Below are 20,335 nucleotides of genomic sequence, written 5' to 3'. Positions count from 1 at the left end.
TATTTGCAGAAATATTGTGACCAATTAAAAATAATGATTCTGTTAGTCAATGATTCTTATCCAATGAAAACATTTTTACTGAGTCCCAAAAGATTTCAACAAATTCTTGCTTACAAAAGAAGTAGAGATGTCAAAATATACCAAACACTGTTATCTATGTTTCTGAGCATATTTTAAATCACTTATCTCATTTTATTGGATATTTTATTTACATTTCAGATGTAATCCCCTTTCCCCATTTCTCCCCACACAGGAACCACCTATCCTATTCCCCCTCTTCCTGCTTCTATGAGGATACAAATTTGCATGTCATCTTTGCACAGGAGCCATGCTAATCTTCTCTGTATTGTTCCAATTTTAGTATATGTGCTGCCTAAACAAGCACAAATCACTTATTTCTTATACAAATTCTGAGATATACCTATTATTATTCTCACTTCCTGTCTACACATATCAGACGCAAGACTCAAAATACTGCCACAAGTATTCATTGAGTGAATTAGATATTAGATAAAAGAGTATACAGTCAAATTCTTTTCTGCTTCTGCTAAAATCAAAATCTTATCAATTGAATATGTTGCCCACCAATTTTTTGGATGAATTTTGCCCTAGAAAAGGACAGGGGGGTGAGGTAATCGTATACTTTTTTTTCTTTTCACAATAATGAATTGGTGTGAATGTTATTTTTATAAGCAAAAATGGAAGAATCTTGTGAGTATTTGCTTTCTCCTTTGCTACTAGAGCAATAGAAGTAGAACAGCAGTGAGGATATGCTTCTTTGAGTACAGTAATTTAATTATAGGCAAAGTCATTTTAATTCTTTCCCCCCTTTTTTATGAAATAGGGGTAAATTGCCACTTAACTTCTCAAGGATATTGATATTAATGAGTGACTGAGTTTAATAGGATTTGAAAGTTTAGAAGAGAGGCAGTATGCAAGAATGAGTTGTAAATTGCTTTGCTTAGCACTTTCCATTCTTAGAGAAATTTTAAAACTCTCTAACAAGGCAAAAAGGTACTTATAGAAATGATAGGAAACAGGAAAATGTTATGTCTGTATAAAAGCAGAAAGTATAGGCCTCTAAATGAAAGTTGTCACTGTCTTGGGAAATGTATAATTGCATTTTTGGAGATTTTAAAGGTTAAGAAACCGTTTCAGTTCTTTTACCTTTGAGAGAACAAAGTTAGATCACTGACCTGCTACTTAACTAGATATATCCTGATACCTGATGATACTATTCAATCAATTGTTTTCATATCTACAGTAATAGAGAATGTTATTATACTTGTACTTATTTTATAAATTTACACTCAGGGAAGATTCTTTGTATAGGAGTTATTTATATCATTTATTCATCTATAATCATGTGTTTAATCATTTCTGACTTGCTTAGTCACTAGAGTATCTTGCCTACATACTAGATTTCTAAATATATCTGGATTTTCATAAGCATTAGTTATAAATGGCACATGATTCCTTATTAAGAGTCTGTTGAGCTTTCCTATACATTGCAGTTTTTGATTAAAAATGCCCTTTAGTTGTTTCTGCTGTCTTTGGAATTTAGATATCAAATTTGTCAGCAGTTCAAGTACAGTTTGGGGAAGAAAACCTACAAAGGTCAATTTCCTTGATTTTCAAATCACCGATGTTGATATAGGGAGCTGAAAAATATTCTGACTCTCAAACACACATACATACACACACACACACACACACATATATATACATATATATACATATACACACATATATATGAGAGTGTATATATATTTTATATATATTTACATATATTAGATAATACAAAAGATGAGAAGTTAAAGATTTAATATAAATAACAGCTGGTCTTATATAGGAATAACATCTTAGGCTATCTTACTAGGCTTCACAAAAATACTAGTAATTATACACGGATGTAAAAGAATCAAAGAAGTAGAATTAGAGAAGTGTGATTTTGGAATCAAGATCTGAGTGAAAGCCACTAGTATATGCTATGTCTCAATTGAGTTGCACACACCTCAATGGTAAAGAATTTGTACATTTATAGCTGGCTCATTTCTCTTAGTAAAATGTCCTTAGTATTCATTATGTGTGGTATGTGTTAGAGGAGTTTCATTATAAATGTCCAAGGTCATTTTACTATACATATGTGAGTAATATGTGTGCATATGTGTATATATAAAATTCATCATTCTTCTTTTGATGGGTTGTTTCTACACTTTATACTGTTAGCATTGCTTCTATGGATAAGTATATCCAACTCTTTGTTCTTATTTTTAATTTCAACAACATCAACTTCTAGAGCTTCTGATTAATAGGATACTCTTTTTGAACATTTTTAGCCTGGTAGTCTGGTGCATTCCATTAATACCAGCACTTGGGAGGCAGAGGTAGATGGATCTTTGTGAGTTTGAAGTGAGCCTTGTCTATATAGTGAGCTCCAGGATAAACAGCGCTATGTACTGAAGTGGAACATAGAGGTTCTTTGGAGAGTCAACTGTGTTGTATGGTATTTTGCTGGGGCAAATACATGAAGGAGTGTTTCCCTGAGCTGGACACAGGCAATAAGGCTAAAGGAGACTCATGAAGAAATGTTTCACTAAAGCAAACACAGGAGAAAAGATGTTCTGCTAAAGCAAGAACATGAAAGGACACATAATGAAAGGTTATTTGCTAATGACATACATTGGTTCACCTAACATTGTATAGTTGAGCCCCATTGGGAATCCATAGAGAGAAACACATCAAACATTTTCTGGTGATGTGCTGTAGTTTTTTGCTGATTTCTCAGACTCTGGCTGCTTGGTTGTGTGATGTCAGCTGAAGCAATATCACATGCTGAAGCAAGAGATATTGGTGAAGCAAGAACCATGAAGGACAAGTGATATTTGGAGGGAGTTCAATTAGAACTTGATGGACAGTAACAGAGGCTAAGGTTGGCTTGCTGGTAGAGCTAGCTTGTGGATTTCCTGTCTTCACTATCTTCACATTGCTGACAGAGGTATAACTGAGAACTTCTCCTGGACTTCCTTCCAGTCTCTCCTGATGACTTGTGCCTAGGCTGAGGCCTGGCTGTCTCTATTAGGTCATGCCACCATTGCTGATTCCTGTTTTCTATCCTGACTCTACCTAACTGGTTGGTGTATCCATGAAGAGTTTGTGAGTGGATCGAGCTGCAGCTGCTGACTCCTGTGAAATGAACTGCTGATTTCCAGACAATACAGATGAGTTGCTCCAAAGAACCATTTCTAAACAGGCCCACGACCTCATTATTCTTTCTTTTCAACTACCTTTATTAGGTAGTGAGCTAAAAAGGAAGTTAAAGCATTTAAGAACTATCATTAAAAATAAGGTTTGAAAGAAATTAAATTTACAATGTAAGAGACACAGTCTTAAGCAAACAAAACAGCAAGCAAAATTCATTTTGAGGAACTCCTATAACAAGTGCCATAGTATTTGAATTATTTTACATTCCTATCATCAATGAATAAAGGGTTCCAATGTCTTCAACTTATTGTCATAAATACTTGATGTGTTACTTGACTTGGTCCTTGCAATACCTAGACATTTTCCAACAGTACCCTGAGTATGCATGTAAGAGATAGTTTGAGAGTGAGGTTAAGATTTAAATTGGCAAATTTGTAAATCAGATTTCCTTTTTTGATTTAGATGGTCATCATTAATCAACTTAAGGTTGGAAGAAGACAGAGAAGATAAGAGGAAACTGTTCCACCCCAATAATTTAACCTCTGCACTGGACAGTGGTCTTTGCTAACCTTAAACTCACACAATTGGCTCTTCCTGAGCACTGAAGTTTCCAATAACTTTTGAATACATCCTAATGAATCCATATAGTTATGTGGACATATATGTTTCTAGGAGGGACTATATGTAATTGGGTGTTCATTCCTTGGAAAGACTAATTTTTTTCTTTCTTTTTAAAAAAAATCTTTAATCCTTTCTTTACAGTCCAGTCATTATCCCCCTCTTATTCTGACATCCAGCAGTTCCTCATCCCATTTCTCTTCCCCTGTATCCAAGAGGATGTCCCCACAACCCCAGGCCCCAACACCCCACCAGGCCTCCCCATTTCCTGGGGCCTCAAGTCTTTCAAGGGTTAGGTGCATCTTCTCTCACTGAGGCCAGACCAGGCAATCCTCTGCTGTATATGTACAGGGGCCTCATATCTGCTGGTGTATGCTGCCTGGTTGGTGGCTCAGTGTCTGAGAGATTTCAGGGTCCAGGATAGTTGAGACTGCTGGTCTTCCTATGGAGTTGCCCTCCTCCTTAGCTTCTTCTAGCCAGCTTTCTTTCTCAGCAGTTATGTGCCTGTAGCTCTTCAGCTAGGAGTGAGAGATCTTGTGGGACTCTTCATATCTCTATTGGGATGTTAGATGTTGTTGGAATTGTTTAGCTTTTCTTTAGGCAACAATGTTGTTGAGATTTCATGGGAGTAGTTTTCGTGTCATGGCTGGAAACCAGTCTCACAGCAGACTTCCTGGTCTCCTAGTTCTTAAAATCTTTCTTCATCTTCTTCCTTAATGTTTCTGGAGCTTTGAGTACAGGGGTTACGTGATGGTTATTTAAGATGGAACTGGGAAAGACAATGTCAGTCATTCTTAATAGTTTCAATAGCTGTTGATTCTGTATTTATTTTCTAAATGCTTATTTTTATGGCCATAGGTAAGTACAGATATTACTCCTCATCAAAGAAACAGGTATGAATATATATATATATATATATATATATATATATATATATATATATTCATATGTACATTACCTAAATGTTTGAAGTTTTTCTTTAAAGAAAGCCAATTGATGGGACTGAAGACATTGCTTAGTGGTTAAAAGGACTTAATGCTCTTTCAAAGGACATGGATTTTGTTTCCAGCACCAACACAACCACATGGTAGTTTACAACATCCTTTAACTCCATTTCAAGGAAATTTAGTGCAATATATATATATATATATTATATATATATGATATATATATATATTATATATATACACACATACATATATATATGTATGTGTGTATATATACATACATATATGTGTGTGTATGTACACATATGTGTATATATATATATATATATATATATATATATCCAGGCTATATACTTGTGTACATAAAATTAAAGTAAATACATCTATAAAGTAAAACAATTGGTAAGTTTTAGTAAAATATTTCCTCCTTTTTGCTTCAATGTAACTTATTTTCTCTTTCAAGTTTTTTTTCAGGATCATGTCATACATTTTTCATTTATTTATATAATTTCTAGAGTTCTCTTGTTACTGATTAATAGTTTGGTTCTTTGGGGCCGGAAAATATGTGTGATATAATTTCCTTTAAAAACTGCATTTCACATATAATTGATAAGAATTTTCTTCTTGAGTCTTTCTAGTTGTAAGGCTTTTCTTTAACATTTCTAGTTGAGTTATTGGCATTTTTTTCAGTTCCATTTTCATTTCATCCTGAGTTGTCTTCAGTGTTTCTATTACATTATTCAATTTTGTTCTGAAGTTCTGGGTTGCCTTTATCATTTATATCAGGTTTTGTGGTTTTTTTTTTGACAGGGATGAGAGGCATCACCCATGCCTTTATTTTCTTTAAGTTGTTATTCCTTAATTTCATTAAGCTGTTTCTTTGTGTCTTAAGTCCTTGAACTATTTGATAACATTTATTATATTTCATTTTTGTTTGTTTTTATATTCCTTTTGTTATTAATCATTTTATTCATTTATATTTCTAATAATATCCCCCTTCCTGGTCTCCCCTTCACAAACCCTCCATCTCATTCCCCCATCCTTTGCCTCTATGAGGGTGTTCCCCAACCCAACTACCCTCTCCTGTGTTATCCCTATAGCATCCTCCTTCTCTGAGGCATCAAGCCTCCACAAGACCAAGTGTCTCCCCTGCCACTAATACCAGATGAGGTAGTCCTCTAGTAATATGTACCTGCAGCCATGGACCAGTCCATTTATACTCTTTGGTTGGTGGTTTTGACCCTGGGAGCTCTGAGGGTTCCAGTTAATTGATTTTGTTGATCTTCCTTATAGTTCTTTTAAAATCTGTGTCCTGTGGTTCATGTAGGCAATTCTCATTGCCAGATCTATAGGACTGATCGATTTTGGAAAAAAAGATACCAGCTTGATCTTTCACACTGACATTCTTGTGACAGAATGTGGGCATATGGACTTCTTTTGTCAGTTCTATGTTTGATTTGAACAGAGCAAGTTAGTGCTAAAAAGAAGATGTGTTGACAGGATGAGCCTAGAAATTGGAAATAGCTTGAGTTTGGAATAAAATCAAGTAGACAAAGGGAACTGGACTAATATATAGAGTGTGCTTCCTAGTCGTCCTCCATACCTGACATGTGAGGATAGATCTGGGTAGGTAAAAATGTCAGATGTATCATCAGAGAGGCTTTTGGATTGAGTATAGGTAGGAAAGGTCCTTGTTAAAGCCTAGACATTAGTTGTCATACAGGACAGGTGTAGCCAGACTAGCTGAGGGCACTAGATGTGGAACCTACATTAGATCTGGAAGGCTGGGTGAATGCATTGAAGGGATCAAAGATACTCCCTAAAACAGACTTTGGAGAAGAATCTAACATGTTGTTTTAAACATATATACTATTATAAGGCACTTATAGAATTTGGAGACTATCTGTATCTCTTTTTTTTTTATCCATTTTGTTTTTGCCCTTTCTCTTTTATTAGTCTTGCTATTCTTTCTTCAATTTCAGCTTAATTTAAATAGTGAATTTTAACTGTTCCTAAAACCATGATACTAAATACTTTCCTCTTTGGGTGAAACTGGTTATATTACAATGACCCTCATTTTAAAATTCTTTATATTATTTTCCAGTTGCATTTTACACCAGAGACAATAACAAATATCTAACATTTATTTGTAAAGTACCTAACAGATGCATAAAATATCAATGAGCACTGCTAACAGTCTCCAAAGAGAAACATTTTTAAAAATCCAAAGGGATTGTTCTTTATATTTTTTACTAAGAACACTGGCAATTACATTATATGATACAAAAAGTTAAAATGTAGCTTTTTATTTAAATATAGTTGGAAACTAGGTTAGTATTAATCCTTTAGTTATTGACTTACTAACATATGTAGGAGCTATTCTACTATACTTTTCTATAGAACTGTATGGGCATGGCAGATAGTAACATTTACAGAGCCTAGTTATAAGGTTGCTATCATGACACTTTCAAGAATATTTATTTATCATTTTAATTAAGCTTCATAGTAGAGTTCAACAGTACCTTCCAAGAGTTTATCAACAATAGAAATGCAAAGTGATGAAGCAAATTTTTATTAAACTGTTAACCAGAAATTGTAAAAATTCCTGTCATTTTTTATATTCAGTATTCAAATCTTGACTTTTATGTGATTGATTTGTTTTAAGGTTAACTATTCCATAAACAGCAGGTTGTCAATATATAATCTTGATGGACAGATGGCTAAATGTTAGAATATGGTTTATCTTTGCAGGTAAATAAACACCTGGTGATTGATTATAGTAATGTACTCTTTAAAATAGATTTTGTTCATGATTTAGAATGATTGCTTGCTCTACTCAATTTTAGATTTAAAGTGATTTGTGAAAATAGCTAATAAATATAATTTAGTTATTATTTTGGGATTTCTAAAATAAAAATTATTTAAATTTAAAATGTTTGAATATTATACTACTTGCTATTTAAAACACAACTAATCTCTTTTAAAATCTCTGAAAGATAAAAATTCTACCTGGTTGTGTGTGTGTGTGTGTGTGTGTGTGTGTGTGTGCTGTTGCTGTAGAGAATAACTCTCACAATCACTTTCTATTTTTATCAATGAGAAAAATCAGTAGATTCCATATGAATTTTTTAGCTCAGGGAGTTGATGTAAATTTTGAAGTCAGATTTTCTTTATAAGTAATGTAATGTTTTGATCATTCTAGCTAGCATTTTTCTAAACATGTCAATCACTCTTTCTGGCCCCTAGTCTTTAAAACACTAAGAACCTATTAACTGCATATTGTGAATATAATTCTAACACATGTAAATGTCTTTGTTTAAGTGATGCACCTCATTTATTTCAGTATGCACAATTTAGGGAAAATGTTGTTCTTCAGAAATAACTCCATGTTCCATTTTAATTTATAATTACACAAATTTTAAAACTTCATGATGAATAGAGTAAAATGAATAATTTGAGCCATTTCAAAATATATTTTAGTTATTATTTACATTACTCAATTGTATATTTGTTCAAATACTTGTATGATCCACAAAAAGGTGCTTGGATATTCAAACATATCTTGCGATAATCTTTTAATCTATAAATAAAAAAATATTTTATTAGATATAATTGTTATTCTGTTGGTTAAAGACAGAAGTTAATATATACCAGGTGGTTCTCTAGCTTGCTAAGGCCTAACATGAGCTAGTAGTCTGAAAACCTCTTGCTTCTACCTATAGAATGTATGAAATTAAAATCTTTGTGTCTGCACTCCTTGCTTTTAGGTGATGCATGGAAATGAATCTAGGGCCTTTGGTATGTTAGGCTGTTACTCTAAACCCTAAGCTACATCTTCAGAAATATTTTATTTGAAAATATGTAATTTAGTTCAATTATCTTTTCAAATCAACTTTCAAACAGTTATCAGAATAATACTATCAAAACTAACAGAGACCTATGTGTACAATAAATGAAATGCTACACTTGTCACAGGAAAATTATAACAGACTAATCAGATTATACGATTCTGTTTTCAAATTTTAAAGTCATAATTTTATTTTAGAAAGTTTCATATACTTATTAGATATGCATTTACCATATCCATTCAATACTATCACCTTCCAACTTTCCTTAGTACCTCTGTCCCATTTTTGTGTCAACTTCCTGTCTTCTTCTAATTCTTCTTCTAATTCTTCTAATTCTTCTTCTTCTTCTTCTTCTTCTTCTTCTTCTTCTTCTTCTTCTTCTTCTTCTTCTTCTTCTTCTTCTTCTTCTTTTTCCTCTTCCTCTTCTATTTCCTCTTCCTCTTCTTCTTCTCCTCCTTGTCCCCTCCTCCTTCTCCTCTTCCTTCTTCTTCCTTTTGATTTATTAATTTATTTGTAAATAAATTAATAAATTTATTAATAAAGTCTGCATGCCAGAATGGGGAAACAAACCACATTATAGATGGTTGTGAGCCACCATGTGGTTGCTGAGAACCAAACTGACAACTTCTCGAAGAGTAGCCAGTTCAGATGTCTTCATTTTATTTTAATTTTTTGTTATCAAAAATTCCAGACTCAAATTATTATTGTCAATTTGCACATATGGTTCGTGAGTGTCTACTGGAACATAAACAAATGACTTCAGTCATGACCTTGAAGGAGCATGACTCTCCCTACCTCAGCAGCCATTTGCTGCCAATAGCTCCTTTGATAGGAGTGGTGCCTGGGGAGGCCCTCTTCATTCATGCTGCAACATATATTGGCTTAATCTTGCACAGGTTTTATGAAAGTTATCATAGCTGCTTAGAGTGAGTATATGCAAATATGTCATATACAGAGGTCAATATTTCACATCTATCTTCCACATCCTCTGCTCTTATAGTTTTCCAGCCCATGTCTCTTAAAGTTCCCTGACCCTTTCCTCCTGGAGGGAGGCTGACTTAGAAGACTCAAGCAAGGTTAATTATGCACTAAGACTTATTTATATTTGATATATTGTCAAACAATAAATGTCTGCATTAACCACTGTACACTGCAAATAGAAGCTTCTCAGACATAAATTAAGAGTTGAACAATCTATGAAGGTAAGCATAAATATTTAGAATGTAGTTTGACAGTTTGAATGGTGGTCAATATTGTAGTATGCAGTTTATGCTACTAGGTAAGGCCATTGATATCTTCTCTTCTATCACAACATGCACATTGCCTTCTGGTATTATATAAGTTAGTCAGCAAGAAGTAAGTTTTTTGCTTGATTTCTCTGTCCTGCTTATACATTACTCTTTTAAACAAAAAGAGTGAATATTTGTTTAGGTAACTTATAATTCGAGATACATTCTCTTTATTTTTATAAACAGATGTCACAACATTTTCTCTAAGATAGCTAAAACTTCCATTGAAATTCTTTTTGATGACATCTATGAACATTTCCAATTATGAATTGTTCTAAGGAAATAATTTCTGAAAGCACTTTAGAAGAGTATCAGTAAATGAAATTTTTAGATGATAATAACCACTATCCTCTTATCTATCATTCCACATTTAACAAATAGATTTTGAATGTGAACTGACAAGTGACTTTTACCATATCCCTTGTGATTTAAATGACATATTTGGGTAGGAATTCAAGTATACTGTCATTAAGACACTTAAACTACTTTTCAATATATTATGTTAAAATTCTTTCTGTGTGATCATAATTTAAATGAATTATTTCTATGGTATGCAATAATGTACTTTTTTCTTTCCCTCTCCCTCTCTCTCCCCCCCAATATCCTCTTTCTCTGTATACATATGTACACACACATATCTGTGTACTCACAAAATATCTCAGGTCAGTTTCACTAATTATCATATAAATCTCAGCTTAACTAATTAAACATTATTTAAACAAAACTTTGTGACATCCCACATGTTATCTATCTATCTATCTATCTATCTATCTATCTATCTATCTATGTGTCTATCTATGTATCTATTTATCTGTCTGTGTGTGTATTCTGAAATATAATTACATCATCTCCCCCTTTCCTCTCTCCATCTTTCCCATGTTTTTTCCTTCTAGCCACTTTTGTGTGCCTCAGTTATTCTCTCTTCAGTAACCTTAAATAGAGGGCTAATATCTGAAATATATAAAAAGAACTTAAGAAAGTGGACTCCAAAACATTAAAACACACAAATGCAGAGAGCCTCCCAGCCCAGAAAGGGTAGTGGCAGGGGCAGAAGAGTAGAACTATGGTGATGGCTTTAAAGTCTGAAGGTCTCAGGGCTTTCTGGCTCTCTGGTTTGTACTGAAATGCTGATGAAAACTTCTAAAATTTCCTAAAAATGTCTTGCTCCTTCTGAGGGTAAGAGAATGTAGCCTTAGGTGATTAAAATCTGTAGCCTAACAGCAGAGGATAAGGCAATGTGGCCTTTGTTCTATCTCAGCAGGAACTGCCAGGCTCTAACTTTTGCCTGCTAGTCTAAAGTAGCAGGAAGAAAAGGACACTTACAAAAGCAGTTACAACGTTTATTAATAAGTTGTAAAAACTTTTTACAACTTAGTATCTAAGGGGAAAAGCAGAAGGGCTCTGGGGGGGAGGGGAGGGAAAATTTCTACTCTATCTGGGGATAGGGAAAAATTCTCTTCTCTTTTTATTCTATGTGCCTCTCATCTCTTTCACTTCAGTACTTATACATCTTTCAGAATACATGATCACATGTTACAAAGTTTATCTCGAGTTCACACCAAAAATCAAATCATAAATTGAAATAGAAGTTTACAACAGAGAATGTTTACATGCATATCCATTAGGAGTAATTATATGGCTAAACATCCATCATCTGTCTAGCTCCACAGGTTCACTGAAGGTGTAAATCCATGACTAAGTTATTAGTGAAGTTTTGTATAGATAAATGCAGACAATATTTTATCTGCTGTCCTGGCACCTATAATAAATTGTTAGTTCCCATTTAATGACCTCTGTTAATTGTTTTAAGACTTCTTGGAATGTGTTCTGAGAAAGTCTGGTTACTATCTAAGAGTGATCACTTAACTGGTGACACTTGGGGGACTGGCAGAGTTCTCATCACAGTTTTGACTATCAAAAAAGAACCTGATAGCAGCCCTGTTACAAAAGAGCTTAACAATCATTGATATAATTTTAGGAATTCTTATAGGATCATCATTAAGACTTAAGAAGTAATCTATTTATAAAGCATCATCACAAGATTGTACACCTTTGTGGATCTGCAGAGATCTGCTCCAAAAGGTGTGCTTTTACTTAGTGATTGGTATATTTGTTTAATAGTAATAGGAAAAGCCTATTAATAGCAGGAACCTTTCCTAAAATAAGGCACTTACAGCCTTGCTGAATAAGGGCTCACTTGTTGCAGATTATATAATAATCCAAGGTAAGCCATTTTAGGATGATTACCTGTGGGGAGCCGACAGAAAGCAGCTATCATCCTTGCAGCCATGTTGAGCCATATACCCTGACCAGAGACTTGATTGCATTAGCCTACAACAGCTGAGCACACTCTGATAACATCTTGCTTTAGATACCCAGTATTTTTCCTTGGGCGTGTGAGACTTAAAGGTGTGTGACTTAAGGGCGTGACTTAGAGATCAGATTTAGAGACAAGACCTAAGGGCATGACTTAAAGACGTGACTTAGAGGCGTGGCTTAGAAGTGAGACATATAAAAGGCAAAAGGCAGACAGGAGAGTTCAGAACAATTTGGAGTAACAGAAAATCAGACATTTCAGAGACTACCACTTGGAGTTAGTGAGTAGGAATTAGGTTAGATACTTGGAACAGAGAATTAGGCACTTAGCACTTGGAAGAAGAAACTTGGAACTTGGAGGCACTAGGGACTAGGAACTAGAGACTTGGAAAGAAGAAGAGAGACTGAAGAATAAATGGGATTGAATCATACTCTGTCTGGTCTCCATTCCTCATGTCAGTCCTCACTTTCTCTCTTGCTGAACCCTGACCTGCAGACTGGAGCTGCTTGGGGCAGTGCAAGCTCTAACAATTTAGCCCCCAAGGCTTTGGCAGTATGGGTTTCAACACTGACAGAATGGTCCCCAAAACTTTGGCCCCCAAGCGTGGGCTACCTTGGGCTGCAATATTTTTGGCGCCTAACTTGGGGCAGCTGGGGCTGCAACAATTACCTACAAATTATTAGCTTGTCTCATTATGGCTTTTGACAAACAAACAAACAAACAAACAAAAATAATCTAATTAAAAAAATAACAGGGTACAGAGGTAAACAGAATTCTCACCATAGGAATCTCAAATTGCTGAGAAGTACTTAACCTAAATATAGTAAAAGCAATATACAGCAAACCAGTAGCCAACATCAAACTAAATGGAGAGAAACTTGAAGCAATCCCACTAAAATCAGGGACAAGACAAGACTGCCCACTCTCTCCCTACCTATTCAATATAGTATTCAAAATTTAAGCCAGAGCAATTAGGCAACAAAAGGAGTTCAAAGGGATATAAAGTGAGACAAATATTGTTACTCTCATAGGCATTGTACCAGTATAACACATTTAGGAATACAAAGCTTAGACCCAGTCCTTCTTTAACTTTTTTTAAATTGATTTGAGATGGTCAGCCTGTGACTTAAGGGACTATAGCAAATTCATGACTTGGAGTTTATTATAAGGGTGTTCTCTATGTTTTATTTAGAAATAGCTGAGTGGAGTTAACAGGCAACAGTCCAGATTACCTTACATGGATAGCTGGTTTTCAAAACATCAGAAATCCTTAGAATTGACATGACAAACATTTCAGTATTGATGTTCATTTTCATTAGAGACCTGTCTGCTCTGGACAGCTTCCTATATTGAATTCTAAGAAGAAATTGAGCATCCTTGGAGTTACTCCAGTTGTGGTGAGACAGCCACTAGGCAAGAATTGCCACTTTCCTTCTACAGACAAATTACTGTCCAGAAAAGGACACACTTGCAGAATAGTCGACTGATTATATCTGCCTAGACAGAGTAATCAGCCCTTAATAATTCTGCAGCACTAAGGTCTGTCAGAAGATCCTGGGCCAGAAGGCAGAAGAACAGATGCTCCAATGTTTTGAAGTAGAGCCAGTGTCCAGGTGTTCAGAGGTCTCTATAAATTGGCTAAGTTTTAGAAACTACGATTTGTGCTTCCCACAATTATAGTTAACTCAGTCATTCTGGATTTCTGATGGGGTTGAAAACATATAGCTATTGACCTTAAGAGAAAAGATTTGAGTGGATGGTCGTCAGCTGACATTCATCCTAAAGCCAGGTTCAGAACTAAATGTTTTAGTTAGAATAGATGACAGAGGAGCTGGTTAGTCAACAAAAGGATGGACTGGGAATTAGGACTATCCTGTACCTCACTGGTACAAATTGGCATAATTATGCTCTAATTGTATTTTGAGAGAAAAGTTTCATTTTAACAGGAAGGGTGATGTGTAGAAGGAGCTAAGGTAGGAGGAGTACTGAAAGGAAGAAAAGGAGTAAGAAGAGGAGAAGAAGAAGGAGAGGAGAAGCTAGGTGATGAAAGAGAGAAAGAGGGGGGAGACAGGGAGGCAGATATTCATGTATCTCCACCAGTCAAAGATAGTTGTTATATCTAGGTCGGTCAGTGGGTTACACCTCTGATTGAACAATTCCAAACTTATAAAGCCCATGATTAACATTTTTTTTAAAAAATGTATAAATGCAAAAAGGAAAAGGGGGCATGGGATAGGGGTTTCCTAAGGGGGGTGGGGGGAATGGGGATAGGGGATGCCATCTGAAGTGTAAATAAAATATCTAATAAAGAAAAAGAATGAGGACATCATGAGATTTGCAGGCAAATGGATGGAACTAGAAAATATCATTTTGAGTGTGGTAATTTAGACCCAAAAAGACCGCATGGTATCTTCTTACTAAGAGAATATTAGCCAAAAATGTGTAGAATTCTCAGAATATAATGCATAGAACTCAAGAAGGCTAACAAGCCAATGGGTCCAAGTGAGAATGCCTCAGTCACATGTGAGAGGGAGAAGAAAGCAATCACAGAAGGGGAGGGAGGGACCTGAGTGGGAAAGGTGACAGAGAGGGGAAGAAGTGAACATGATCAGGTATTGTGGGGGAACAGGACTGAAGCTCTGAAGTCCAGCAGGATGAATGGAAACAGGCAATCTCAGGAAGTAAGAGCTGGGGGACCCTCTGGAATGTATGAGACCTGGGAGGTGAGTGACTCTCAGGGCACAAAGAGAGGGACCTTAGATGAAATGCACTGTAGTGGGGAGAGGAAACTTGTAGAGTCCACCTCCAGTAGAAAGACAGGGCATCAAGTGGAGGGATGGGGTTTCCATCTCACAGTCAAAAATTCTGTCCCAGAATTGTTTATGTCTGAAAGAATTGCAGGAACAAATATAGAGAAGAGTCCGAGGTAAAGGAGGTCCAATGACAGGCCCAAATTGAGATCCAGCTCAGGGGGAAGCCCCAAGGCCTGATGCTATAACTGATACTATGATGTGCTTCAAAGAAGGGCTTATCATGATTGAAAGAGTCAAATGCAGATATTTACACCCAACCAATGGACAGAAGCTGGGGACTCCTGTGGTTGAATTGGGAAAAAGCTGAAAGAAGCTGAGGAGGAGGACGACCCTATAGGAAGATCAGCAGTTTCAATTAACCTGGGTCTCTGAGATCTCTGACACTGAGCCAACAACCAGGCAGCATACACCAGCTGATATGAGGCCAGAACACATATACAATAGAGGACTGTTGGGTTAGAACTCAGTCAGAGAAGATGCACCTAACCTAGGAGAGACTTGGGGCCTGAGAGAGTAGGGATGTCTTGTGGAATTCGGGGGCTAGGGGGTAAAGACATCCTCTTGGAGACTGGGGGAAGGGGGAGGAGGTATAGAATTTGGAACAGTCAGCATGTGGACAGGGAGTGGGATAAATCTGGACTGTAAAAAAAAGATTAAAAAATAAAATTAAACAAAACAAAAAAAGTGGACATCATGAATTTTGCAGGCAAATGGATGGAACTCGAAAATATCCTGAGTGAGGTAACCCAGGCCCAACAGACATCCATGTTACTCACTGATAAGTGGATATTCGCCAAAAAATAAAGAATACCCATGATACACCCCACAGACCCAAAGAAGTCCTTAACAAGAAAGAAAGCCCAAATAAGGATGCTTAAATCCCACTTAGAAGGGGGAACAGAATAATCACTGGAGGCAGAGGTAGGGAGGACCCTGGGTGGAAGAGAGGTAAGGGGTGGTGAAAAAGCTAGGTAGGATCATGTATGGGTGTGGGACCGTGAAAGGATAGCTTGGTTTCTGGTGGAGCATTGGCTAGAGATGGCTGGAGACCCACCCTGTAGGGATGGCATACATTTCGCCACACCCTCAGACTCCAGGCTCCTGACACATGGCCTAAGACCTTCATTGATCCGTGCCTTTCAGTCACATAGGGCAATGCCCCTACAGCCCCTCCCAAAGAGTTTTCGGTCACCTAGCACAGGTAAAGGGTGTGACTACAGGCCTCAGAGCCTCAAGAGATCTTTATATTAATGAGATACCTAAAGACCAGAGGGTGTAGCCAATTAAACATTCCTCTCCAGACCCTCCTCCCTGTCTATTTAAGTCAGGCCCGCCCTGAGAAATGGGGTGGGTCGGGGGGAGGAGGGTGTACAACCAGATCCACTTTTCTCCATGACAATAAACCCTTTGAAACCATGGACTTCCTCTTGTCTTTGGGGCCCTCCATGGAGAACGTTGGAGAAGGCTTTTGCTTACCAAACTGCTTCTTAATCACCCGCTAGAAGACTTTTCTGCATTCCCGCCATGAAGGCTGCCCACTCAAGCTGAGCTGGCCAACCCAGGCAAGTGAGTGCCATACCTGAGAGTCTCTTACCCCATGGGGCACCACCAGAGCTCTCTTCCTCATCCCTCTCAGCTGTGCTGGTCCAGTCCATATGCCCTGCCTTCCTGTCTTGCTTCTTCCAGGGCTCTCAGCGGCATCTTGGAGCCCAAAGACAGAGACCACCAGTCTCCTGGTCAGCTGCTTTGGCCCGGAAACCCCCACTCAGGAGCTTTGCCTCTGCAGGACTTCAGGCTGAGACCTCCAAGTCCAGGCAAAGCTCTGTGGTTTCTCACAGTCCGTGTCTGCCAGGCATAGCTTGGAGAAAAGTCAAATTCTTATGCTTCTGCCTCCCTGAGCCATGGCAGACATGTGGGAACCAAAACACAGCCCAATAGTATCCATGCCCACATGCGAGCTACAGCCCCACATATGGGGGGCACAGGAGAGAAGACCGGAGGGTCAGAGCAATTAATGGAAATGTACATCTACAAGGAGTGTGGGTGGGGGACCTCTAGAAAGTCCCTGAGATCTGGATTATGAGAGACTTCCAGGACCCAAGGAGGAGGACCTTAACAGAAATGCCCAATAGTAAGGAGTTGGAACCTGAAGAGACTATATTCATTAGACAGACAGTGCCCCTAGTGGAGGGATGGAGTCATCCATCCACCTTTAAAAATTTTGAACCAAAATTGTTCCAGTCTAAAAAAAAAAAAATGCAGGGACAACAATGGAACAGAGACTGAAGGAAAGACCATATAGTGATTGGCCCAATTTGTGATTTATCCCATGGCACCAAACCCTGACACTATTACTGATGTTATACTATGCTTGTAGACAGGAGCCTAGAATGGCTGTCCTTTGATAGTCTCTACCAGCAGTTGACTGAGACAGATGAAGATACACCCAACTATTGGACTGAGGTTGAGGAACTCTGTGGAAGAGTTAGGGGAAGGATTGAAGGAGCCCAAAGGGATGACAACACCATAGAAAAACAAACAGTGTCAATTAATCCAGACCCCTGGGAGATTCCAAAGATTAAGCCACCAACCAAAGAGCATACATGGGTTGTTCCACAGCCCCTGGCACATTTATAGCAGAGAAATGCCTTCTCTGGCATCAGTGAGAGAGGCTTTGCCTAATTCTGTAGAGAATTAATGCCCCAGGGAAGAGGGATGCCCTGCAGTGCCTGGTGGATGAGTAGGAAAGCACCCTCCCAGAAGCAAAAGGGAGGATGGATGGGGTTAAGAACTCTGGGATGGGGAACAAGGAGAGGGCAACATTCAGAATGTAAATAAATAAAATAATTAATTAAACATATATAAAATAATAGGTTCTCAAAATATGCACTCACACCAAGAAACAAGAACAATGGCTTGTTGAAATGTTTATTTACTTATTAATTATTAACCTATCAGGAAATATTTGTTTGGATTTTAAGTGTTTCTCATAAGGACCAATGAATAAATACACACATATGTATATACATATATACATACATATATACATACATACTTATAAACTTGTTACTGAAAATTAATATTATGACTCTCATCATATTTACAAAAGGTCTATTCTGTCCTTTGTATTACATAAGATATAAATGTAAAAAGGTAAAAGTAATACATAAAGGCAGCTTTTTATTGAATTGACTATGTGTACTGTAAGTCTTCAATTGTCTCCTTTGGATTTGAATTTTTCTGATTTAATTCTCTGTCTTATTTGTCTCAAATTTCTACTTTGATCATTTATTTTCTTCATTCTTTTTATTTTTTGGCCTACTCTTGCTTATATGTTTAATATCAGCATCTTTTGAAATAATTAATATTTAATGAATGCCTGGAATTATTGAGGAATCAGAACCCATGATTAACAAACCAAAAACAATTGAAACATTCTTAATTTCATGGAATTTTTATTTTGTTAATGGAAACTGATCACATAAAAAAGAACTAATATTTTAAAGCCAAGATAAACACTATGAAGTAGACTATGAAGTAGATTAAAATAAAAAAAAATTAAAATAAAATCAAAAAGAGGATAATCAATGGGTAAGAAAAGAATAGTTTAAGAACTCATATGCCACCTGGGAGGTAAAAGTTAAAGAAGGACTTTGCATTTTGAAGTCAGACTAAGCTATACAGAAACTGAGGATGGCCTGGGCAACAAGTAAAACAAAACCCATTTTAATAAACAAAATAAAACAAAACAACAAAAATAAGTGTCTACTCACGGTTTGACCTTAGTAATCAAAGTTACTATTACCTCCCTGTTGTGGCCTGAGAGTATCAAACTAGATACTCTTAGCCATATTTGTTTAGTCCTGAGCCCTTTGTTTTTGTCATTTGTCTGTCAGCACCATATTGTTCTCTAATCCACATTGCTCACTCTCCAAACATATTTGCTTACTTTCAGACAACACATGTTCATTTCTTCTACTCTGTGAAACATTATATCAGTCAGCTTTCTTTGCCAGTCATATCTAAGCTATGCCTCTGTGAGGCATCCTTGATATCTATTTTGATTTATTTTTCACATTTATTGAATAACCAGATATTGCACATCAAATTTCATATGGGGCTTTTAGTACTTATTATCTTTAGATCATATTTGAATGATAGGCACTGTATTATATACTTTGAAGATTGCTTTAACATTTATTATAATAAAAATGGCTAGAAAACACAATTACAATGTTCAAAAGACACATAAAAAGGAAAATCAGAGTATATGGAAAAGTATTATTTTCCATGGGGTTATTAGAAAGATTGTATGTAATGAAGTAATTTCAGACAGGAATATAAATCTTAGGCTAGAACAACATAGGCTTCAGGCATGAAAATGACTTTGGTCTAGGACAGGGAAATTGGCTCAGATATTTTGGTCATCCTAATAAGCCATTAGAAATAGTGATTAAAGGAGTGATCTTGGGACTTTGTTTATTGCCTTGTTTGTCCCTTGACTATTTCTATCTATTGTATTGCTAGCTCCTCAACCTAGAACTGACTTTAATACTTGCATGTAATTAAAATGGTATTAAAATGCAAAGGAGGAGGAGGGATAGGATAGGGTGTTTATTTGGGGGAGGTCAGGAAGGGGGATAACATCTGAAATGTAAATAAATAAAATATCCAATAAAAACAATAAAAAGGTGGCATGTATAATTTATACATGTACATAAACTATTGAATTAATAGTCAAATGATGGGATTATTCATAACTTTTGCAGATTTCATCAATATATGTTGGTGAGACCATCCACATAAAACTAAATAAGGTCAATTTGGAGATTAGATGAAAAGAAAAGGTAGAAAATATATCCTTTTAACATTTTACTTAGTTTTATTTTTTTAAATTTTATGCATTTTTAATCTATTCTTTCCCATTTCTCAACTCCTACATTATGACCCACCCCTACCAGTTCAACTTTATGTTCATTTTTTTACAAAGAAAACAAAATTGCTCATAAATACAAACAAGGAGTCTGTCTTCTGTTGGCTGGGGAATAAGGCCTGCCCTAGAGTGTAATTGGTATACTTAGTGACACTCCATTGAAGAAATAAAACAAATAAACATCTTAAAAATAACTAAACAAGAATAGACAGCTTGCAAAAGAAAAATACGAGCATAGAAAAAACAAATGTTCAGTGTTCTAAACTCTTTATATTTGTAGCCTAAAATGTTGGGTCAGGAAATAGAGTAGAAATATGTAGCAGTGGGGAATGAGGAACTGGGGTAGCCACCAGAAAGTCCCAGATG

The 20,335-nt window shown here is 36.3% G+C and overlaps 1 pseudogene; it reads right to left on the bottom strand.

Annotated features, from left to right (window-relative positions):
• Nucleotides 1-288: 288 nt before the first annotated feature.
• On the bottom strand, nucleotides 289-385 carry LOC117695700 (U6 spliceosomal RNA; annotated as a pseudogene).
• Nucleotides 386-20,335: the final 19,950 nt, after the last annotated feature.

The sequence above is a fragment of the Arvicanthis niloticus genome, chromosome X (genome assembly GCF_011762505.2).
Source record: "Arvicanthis niloticus isolate mArvNil1 chromosome X, mArvNil1.pat.X, whole genome shotgun sequence".
Taxonomy (NCBI): Eukaryota; Metazoa; Chordata; class Mammalia; order Rodentia; family Muridae; genus Arvicanthis; species Arvicanthis niloticus.
The sequence above is the reverse complement of the archived record's forward strand: the minus strand, read 5'-3'. Positions and strand labels throughout refer to the sequence as shown.